Genomic DNA, 9,417 nt, shown 5'->3' on the forward strand with positions numbered 1-9,417 from the left:
CACCATACCACCCACCACCCCGCCGGGTTCTTTTTTAACAAGGGGAGAATGTGGTGGTATGTATTAGGGGTAATACGGTACACCATGAATGCCGAGGAGCTATTGGAGGACAGATGCTGGGTCCCGATTGGATCTGCCGCCTACTGGGCTCCACCCAGATAGGCGGGGTATAAGAACCCGGTTTACTCCCCGCAGCTGCATTCTGTGACTGAGCTGCTGGGGAACAAGTCTGCTCAATAAAGCCTCGATTGAAGTTCTCTACGTCTCGCCTCGTGTGTGATTGATGGTGCTACAATACCCATATCGTCAAAATTGATATAAAAAATATAATTGCTTTGCTGTTGTGGCCTAGTCACAGGTCTGCTGCTGGGATCTGATCACATGGCTGCTTTCCAATGCTTCACTGACGAATGGTTGTTCCTCATCATCCCCCCTCCCCCCCAATCCTCCTGCCCCGCCCCCCTCACCACAACAACTTACATCAAAACCTCCAAAGGTGATTCACGATTCAGACAAAATGAATGCCGATCCAATTATGTGGGGATGAGGGCCAGGGACACATTTTAAAGAGGTCTTTAATTAAGTAAGGAAGGTAGAGATTCAAAGAGTATTTTGCAGGGGAGTTAAGATCTGGAATACACTGCATCAACGGATGGCACATTTAATATAAGATAATTGCATATAGATAATTGGAGGAAAACAGGATTACACAGTAATAGCAGGAGAATGGAGCTAATTGGAAAGCTCCTTCAAAGAATCAGCCCCAGCCTGATGGTCAAATAGCCTCTTCCTGCGAGGAGAGAGCGAGTGGCAGGAGGGTCCGAGGAGAGAATAGGGCCTGGCAGGATCCAACTCAGGACAGGGGCCACAAGGACCAATAATGCAAGTGGGCCCAATGGAGTGTAAGGGAAGAGACAGTATGTGCTTGAGAGAGAGAAGAGAGTATTATGAGTGTGTGGGAGAGAGTGGAGAGTGTGAGTGTGGGCAGAGTGTGTGTGAAAGTGTGTGTGTGTGAATGTGTGTAGGAGACTGTGAGTGTGTATATTTGTGAGAGAAAGGGGGAGAAAGTGCATGTGTGAGTGACAGAGAAAGTGTGTGAGTATGGGAGAGACTATGAATGTGGGAGAGATGAGGGAGTGTGGGGAAAGTGTGAGTGTGTGGGAGAGAGACAAAAGTGTGTGGTAGAGGGGGAGAGGACAAAGGAAGAGTGTGAATATGTGGGTGCACAGAAGAGAGGAGAGAGTGTGAATGTGGGAGAGAGGACAGAGTGTGAGTGTGTGTGAAAGCGTGCCTGTGAACGAAAATGTGTTGGAGACAGTATGAGTGTATGTATGTGTAAGAGAAAGGGGGATAGGGTGTGTGTGCGAGCGAGGGATAGTGTGTGCCTGTGTGAGAAGAGAGGAAAATGTGAGTGTGGGAGGGGGGAGAGAGAGAGAGAGACTACGGGTGGAATCTTGCCCGCGGGATTGGAGGCGAGGGTGGAAAATTTCACCAGAATAGGAAAATGGAATTCTTGCGTTTCCTGACTTTCCCGGCCTGTTGCCAGCACCGTCACGAGATTCATTTTAATGAACCTCATTTTAATGATACCTTTTCATAGAACTCATAGAAACCCTGCAGTGCAGAAGGCCATTCAGCCCATCGCATCTGCTCCGATCTCCGAAAGAGTCCCCTACCTAGGCCCACTCCCCCTGCCCTATCTCCGTAACCCCACCTAACCTGCACATCCTCGGACTGCGGGGGGGAATCCGGAGCACCCGGAGGAAGTCCACACAGACAATGGGGAGAAAATGCAGACAGTCACCCAAGGCGGGAATTGATCCCGGGTCCCTGGCATTGTGAGACAGTAGTGTGAACCACTGTGCCACCATACCGCCCACATAGTTGAAACAGCTTAGGGCTTCTTCACCTGAGTTCCACCACTTTATCTTTTTATGATCATAGAATCCCTACTGTGCAGGAGAAGCCATTCGGCCCATAGAGTCTGCACCGATACTCTGAAAGATCACTCTAACTAGGCTCCCACCCTGCAACCCCGTAACCCCAATTAACCTGCAATGCCCGGCACTAAGGGGCAATTTAGCATGGCCAACCCATCTAACCTGCACATCTTTGGGCTGGGAGGAAACCGGAGCACCCGGAGGAAACCCACGCACACACGGGGAGAAAGTGCAAACTCCACACAGACAGTCACCCGAGATCAGAATCGACCCGGGTCCCTAGCGCTGTGAAGCAGTATTGCTAAGCGCTGTGCCACCATGCCAGCTATGGTACAGGTTGGCACTGCCAGGTTGATATGAGGCGGACCCTAGTGGGAGACCCATGATGTGAAGTGGGTGGGGGGAGAACAGAGATGGAGGGTGGCATTGCGACAATGAATGTTGGGGGGGATGGGGTGGGGGGAGCCCCCAGACCTCGGTGATGTGTGCTGGGGGCTGTTCAGTTGCAGCCCTAGTCAGGGTGACATCTTTCAAGGCTGTAAGAAGCCCCGCCCTTCCAAAGGGATGGCATAAACCACGCAAACTCCGTGTTCTTATACCCCGCCTATCTGGGTGGAGCCCAGTAGGCGGCAGATCCAATCGGGACCCAGCATCTGTCTGTGTGTGTATGTGAGGGGTGGGGGTGTCTGTCTGAGAGAGAGAAGGGGGAATGTGTGTTTGAGAGAGGGGAGACGGCACGGTAGCACCAGGATCCCGTGTTCAATTCCTGCTTGGGTCACTGTGCGGAGTCTGCACGTTCTCCCCGTGTCTGCGTGGGTTCCTCCGGGTGCTCCAGTTTCCTCCCACATGTCCCAAAAGATGTGCTGTTAGGTGAATTGGACATTGTGAATTCTCCCTCTGTGTACCCAAACAGGAGCCGCAATGTGTTGACTAGGGGCTTTTCACAGTAACTTCATTGCAGTGTTAATGTAAGCCGATTGTGACAATGATAAAGATTATTATTATTATTAAGTTGTTTGTTGTTCCACTTTGGCAGATGCCAGTTGATTGAGCAATGCAGCAAGTGCAGATTGAGCAGGGAGTTTCCCAGCGCTGGGTAATTGGCTGACAGTGCAGTATAAGAAGCTGTTCTCCAGGTTGTTTGTTCCTTTTCACTGCGGGCGTCTCCCCTTCGGGGTGGAGATGATTCCCGCCGTTCTCTCTTGCCCAGGTAAGAGCGCTGATCAAATGGGTCTTTATCACAGGGGCTTCCCTGACTCACTCTATCTCACAGGCAGTGTTTTATTTCTCAGTCTCTATATTTTTTGTCGTTTTAACGGATAGAATTTCCGAAGGGGAAGGGTGTTATTTTTTTTTCAGATGCGCAACTTCGGTAGAAATCCCGAGGAATGATGTAAATCGACATTTACAGTTTAGGAGTTTGTGTTTCCCTCTTTATTTGATCGGTGTCTGTTGTGTTTAAGTGATGTGAAATGCTTACAGTAGCGTTGTTAATTATTTCTGCGTCACGTTAAGTTGTGACAAGGCTCTCAGCAAGTTAGTGATTGGAAACTCCATCCACCATCACCTCTTCTTTCATTCCCGGTAGATTTCTAAAGTGCAGGAAAATAAACTACGGCTTGGATGTGGATACCGGGGCTGCACTCTCTCTATCGATAATTAACCAGAAAGTCCAGCTCCATGAATCTGTATTGCCTCAGTTAGGTAGAGTTTTGACTTTGCAGTCAGAAAGGTGTGAGTTTAAAGTCCATTCCCAAATATTAGAGCATAGAGGGCGTCATTCTCCGACCCCCCGCCGGGTTGGAGAATGGCCGTTGGCCGCTGTGAATCCTGCCCCCACCGGTTGCCGAAGTCTCCGGTACTGGAGATTGGGCGGGGGCGGGAATCGGGCTGCGCCGGTTGGCGGGACCCCCGCTCGATTCTCCGGCCCGGATGGGCCGAAGTCCCGCCGAGAAATTGCCTGTCCCGCCGACGTAAATCAAAGCTGGTATTTACCGGCGGGACCAGGCGGCGTGGGCAGGCTCCGGGGGGGGGGGGGGGGGGCGCAGGGCGATCTGGCCCCGGGGGGTGCCCCCACGGTGGCCTGGCCCGCGATCGGGGCCCACCGATCCGCGGGCGGGCCTGTGCCGTGGGGGCACTCTTTCCCTTCCGCCTCCGCAACGGTCGCCACCATGGCGGAGGCGGAAGAGACTCTCCCCACTGCGCATGCGCGGGAAACTCAGTGGCCGCTGACGCTCCCGCGCATGCGCCGCCCCGAATGTCATTTCCGCGCCAGCTGGCAGGGCGGAAATCCCTCCGGCGCCGGCCTAGCCCCTCAATGTTGGGGCTAGGCCCCCAAAGATGCGGAGCATTCCGCACCTTTGGGGCGGCGCGATGCCCGTCTGATTGGTGCCGTTTTGGGCGCCAGTCGGCGGACATCGCGCCGTTGGTGGAGAATTTCGCCCAGAATCCGGGTTTTACTCCAGTGCAGTGTAGAAAGGGTGTTGCATAGGCACCTTCCTCACTACATTGAAAAGCAATTGTGGCATTATTCCAACAAAGAACAATGAGGCCTTCCACTGTCCTGGCCAACAATGCCGAAGACAATGATTTATTGTACCTTTGCATATTTTGGGTGCAATTTGACTGTTGCATTTGGAAAGTATTTGAATGACTATGGAGCACTTTCGGATATCCTTGATGTTGTGAAAGGTGTTGTATAAATGAGTCTTATTACTAACCAATGGCATCTTATCCATTTCTTGTTTCTCCCTTGTTCCCAGGGATGCCGATCGGTGACCTAGATGATCTTGCTTGCAGTAGTTAACCTTTTAGTAGCTCTATGGTGAGTACTTTGTTTTGTAGCCTATCTGGGTCTGCAGTGCAAGGAACAGATTATACTGCAGATTGGAGGGAATGTTTCAGCCCATTCCATACAATATTCCCCATTTTGAATAAGTGATTTATATTCTATCAAAATCAGTGAAGTAGTGCAGCTTTAAAGGGAGGTGCGGGATTAGGGTGTATGTACCAATATATTTGAAGACAGCAGTACAAGCTGAAAAGAGCATAGCCAAAAATTCAAAGCTACATGTATCATAAAGTGGTGGGATATTTATAGTAAAATAACATCCCCTGTGCTGCATAGAACCTTTTGCCGAGTCCATCAGGAAGGATCCGGGTATAAGAGGAGTGACGATCCCAGGCAGCGGAGGCGTGCAAGTTAAGGCCTCCCTGTACATGGACGACGTCACCGTCTTCTGCTCGGACCCCGCATCTGTGCGCAGACTCTTGAATGCCTGCGACCAGTTTGAACTGGCCTCGGGAGCCAAGAGCTAGGCCATGTTCTTTGGGAACTGGGCCGACTGGTCCTTTGTCCCCTTCACTGTCAGGTCAGATTACCTGAAGGTGCTGGGGATATGGTTCAGACCGGCTGGAGCGTGCACCAAAAACTGGGAGGAGCGCATCGCCAAGGTAAGACAGAAACTGGGCTGGTGGGAGCAACGCTCCCTCTCCATTGCGGGCAAAACCCTGGTCATCAGGTGTGAGGTACTCTCGGTGTTACTGCACGTAGCGCAGGTCTGGCCCATAACCCGACACTACGCCGCAGCAGACACCCAGGCCATCTTCAAATTCATCTGGAGATCCAAGATGGGCCGTGTCCGAAGGGACACCATGTACAAACCTCTGGATAAGGGAGGGAAAAACGTACCCAACATCTCCCTCATCCTGATGGCCACCTTTGTGTGCAGCTGCATCAAGCTGTGTGTGGACCCCCGGTATGCAAACACCAAGTGTCACTACATACTGAGGTTCTACCTGTCCCTGGTGTTAAGCAGGATGGGCCTGGCCTCATTGCCGCGGAACGCTCCAAGTAGTTGGACCGTGCCGTACCACCTGTCCCTCGTGGAAAAGATTTTGAAGAAAAACATCTTTGACCACAAGGCAATAAAGCAGTGGTCAGCACGTAATGTCCTCGAGGCCCTCAGGGAAAAGGAGACTGTGGAGGACGTTGGACGGTTCCCCGAGCAGACTGTCAGTCATCTGGCAGAACGCCTCATCACCAGAACTTACAAACCAGCACCAAGACCTAGCTTGGCTGGTGGTGAGAAGGGCCCTCCCTGTCAGAGTCTTCATGTACACCCGAAGGCTCTGCGCCGTTGCACGCTGCCCTCGGAGTGGCTGTGGGGGAAATGAGACAGTCACCCACCTCCTTGAGGAATGTGCCTTTGCAAAGAAGGTCTGGAGAGAGGTGCAGTGGTATTTGTCAAGGTTCAACCCGAGCAGCTCTGTGACACAGGACTCTGTGCTCTACGGACTGTTTCCAGGGGGACACACCGAGACAAACATCAACTGCTGCTGGAAGGTCATCAACTCGGTGAAAGATGCTCTTTGGTCTGCCCGAAACTTGCTGATCTTCCAGTGCAAAGAGCTGTCCTCGACCGAGTGTTGCAGACTGGCACATTCCAAGGTCCAGGACTACGTGCTGAGGGACACACTCAAGCTTGGGGCAGCTGCCGCCAAGGCGCAATGGGGAAAGACCACTGTGTAAGGTCTTACCAGCAAATGTACACCGAGGGGCGGGTAACAGTGTAAACCCCCCTCGGTCTGGGCCATTAACACTCCAATGTATAAAAGAAACATGACAATGTAAATATTTAAGAAGGAATTGTAACGTAAAGAGCGATATGTGTGTAATGTTATCAAAATTGAATGGAAGAAAGTCAAGGGAATGTGTAACTAAGAACAAAGAACAAAGAAATGTACAGCACAGGAACAGGCCCTTCGGCCCTCCAAGCCGGTGCCGACCATGCTGCCCGACTAAACTACAATCTTCTACACTTCCTGGGTCCGTATCCCTCTATTCCCATCCTATTCATGTATTTGTCAAGATGCCCCTTAAATGTCACTATCGTCCCTGCTTCCACCACCTCCTCCGGTAGCGAGTTCCGGTAGCGAACTCTGATGGAAATCTACAGTCAAGACAATTCGAAATATTCTGTGATGTTTATGATAGATTTTATGAATAAAGTATATTTTTTGTAAAAAAAAACATGGTAATTCATTAATAAGGAGGTGCATGTCCTGGGTAATTGTATAACTGGATTATATGTTCCTTATGTCACACGGACATATTCATATATGTCCATTATTCTGTGTGGCTTCCAATATGATTGTGTACGGTGAGGGTGGATGTGGTTCAGGGTGGTTGCCTGGAGTTGGGTTGATAAGTGGACATGTGATAACCTTTCAGAGATCCGAGAATATATCCGATTCCCCAGTAATATGGAATCTTGGGTTCGGAATGAGATTGGAGGCTATTGGGATTGTTCAAGAATAAGATTAGATAGTTTTGGTGTCGGTGCAAATTTAAGTAAGCACTGCAGCAGACACAATGGTGTCTTTGCTAATTGGCCTGTTTCTCTCCCCGGGCCTAAGTTTAAGTAGTTGTAGTTTCAGGAGGATCTGTTGCAGAACCTGGCCTCAGGAAATAAACAGTGAACACAATGAGACCGGTACCTGTGGAAACATTGAGTTTAATTGACTATTTTCTTTTCTTGACAGAACAAGATATGCCTGCTCCCAAGGGCGGGAAACACTAGTGTCTATGGCACTGGTGTGCAGAATAGAAGGTTCGAGATTGGATTGGATACCATCTGGAAAGTTGGTGTTGAGGCCGGGCAGCTGAAGACAATGAGAAATTGTCTGATTGGTCGACCTCAGCACTCTCTGCAACGAAGCAAACAACGACACAACCAACGACACAACCAAAAACAAGAAAAACAAATCTACCTTTTTTTTTTTTAGTTTATTTTTTTAGTTTATTTTTTTGGTCAAGGTTGTCTGTATTGCTTGGTTCGGTGGGATGAGAGGCCCCAACGGTTAAAGACAAATGCCTCCTCTTTCTCTAAAGGCTGTACGCATAATTTCTCATCATAAAACTCCAATAAAAAGAGCAAAACCTTGAATAACTTGTGTCGTTACAATCTCCTTCCGCTGATGTACGTTAATCAAAAATACTAATTTGCAATTACTTTGCTCCTCGAGTCTCTCATCATCCCAACTTGGATATACATTTGGTCATTCCTTCAATGCCACATAATCCGGGATCTTCCTACCTGGCAACATTTGGAAAGTACCTTTTCATAAAATCCATAGAGAACCCCTGCAGTGCTGAAGGAGGCCATTTGGCCCATTGAGTCTGCACCGACCCTCTGAAAGAGCACTCTACCTAGGCCCACTTCCCAATCCTATCCCTGTAACCCCACCTATTGGACATTAAGGGGGAAATTTATCATGGCCAATCCACCTAACCTGCACATTTTTGGACTGTGGGAGGAAACCGGAGCACTCGGAGGAAACCCACGCCAACGCAGGGAGAACATGCAAATTCCACACAGTCACTCAAGCCAGGAATCAAACCTGGATCCCTGGTGCTGAGAGGTAACGGTGCTAACCACTGTGACACCCACTGTTCCTGGTGGCATAGCTGGGACTGAAGAGGTACAGGTTTTCCAATTGGCTGGCAGCACTGGGGAGGGGGGCGGGGGCGGGAGATGTACATGAAAAATGAAATGAAAATCGCTTATTGTCACAAGTAGGCTTCAAATGAAGTTACTGTGAAAAGCCCCTAGTCGCCACATTCCGGCGCCTGTTCGGGGAGGCTGGTACGGGAATTGAACCGTGCAACTGGCCTGCCTTGGTCTACTTTCAAAGCCAGCGATTTAGCCATGTGCTAAACCAGCCCATTTTACGTATAGAAGGGCAGAAGTCATGAGGTCTTGAAGTAAAATTGAGTGGATGACGGGGTTGTCCTATGATGAGAGTTTGAGTAAATTGGGCCTAAATTCTCTGGAATTTAGAAGAATAAGAGCTGATCTCATTGAGACCTACAAAGTTCTGAAGGGGCCTGACAAGGTAGACTCGGGAGATTTGTTCTGTTGCTCAGGGGGCACTCCCGATAAGAGGCCGATCATTCAGAACTGAGATGGGAGGAAATTACTACACAGAGTTGTGAATTTTCTACCCCATAGGTTTTGGATGCTCATTTGTTGAATACATTTAAGGCTGTGATACAGATGTTTGGTCTCAGGGAATTAAGGATATGGGGAGCAAGCACATAAAATGGATTTAAGGCAGAAGATCAGCCATGATCGTACTGAATGGCAGAGCAGGTTTGATGGGCCAGTTGGTCTGTTCCTGCTCCGATTGTGTTCTGAAAAACCTCCCAAGGTGGTTCAAAGCTACAATTTGAACAGCAAGCTAAACAAGGAGACACGGCACCGAATTTACAACTCAGAAACTGGCCATTTCGCCTCAACTACTCTATACAGGAGTTTAAATTCTATATAAGCCTCCCCCACCCTAATTCACCTGACCCTCAATTTGGAACATTTTTCAAACACGCATGTTCATAATGGTAATGCACAATCTTTCAGGCTCAAAGTACAAAGGCAAATTTCTTCATCTCCCTTGTGGAAATAAGATGGCTCTGGTC

At 49.5% G+C, this 9,417-nt stretch overlaps 1 long non-coding RNA gene across 1 annotated transcript; it reads left to right on the forward strand.

Annotated features, from left to right (window-relative positions):
- The first annotated feature begins 2,795 nt into the window (after nucleotides 1-2,795).
- On the forward strand, nucleotides 2,796-7,891 carry LOC140387893 (uncharacterized). The gene is made up of 4 exons (XR_011934028.1): nucleotides 2,796-2,810; nucleotides 2,977-3,150; nucleotides 4,703-4,764; nucleotides 7,485-7,891. It is a non-coding gene; the product is annotated as an uncharacterized lncRNA (long non-coding RNA).
- Nucleotides 7,892-9,417: the final 1,526 nt, after the last annotated feature.

This window comes from Scyliorhinus torazame, chromosome 13 (genome assembly GCF_047496885.1).
Source record: "Scyliorhinus torazame isolate Kashiwa2021f chromosome 13, sScyTor2.1, whole genome shotgun sequence".
In the NCBI taxonomy this organism is placed as follows: domain Eukaryota; kingdom Metazoa; phylum Chordata; class Chondrichthyes; order Carcharhiniformes; family Scyliorhinidae; genus Scyliorhinus; species Scyliorhinus torazame.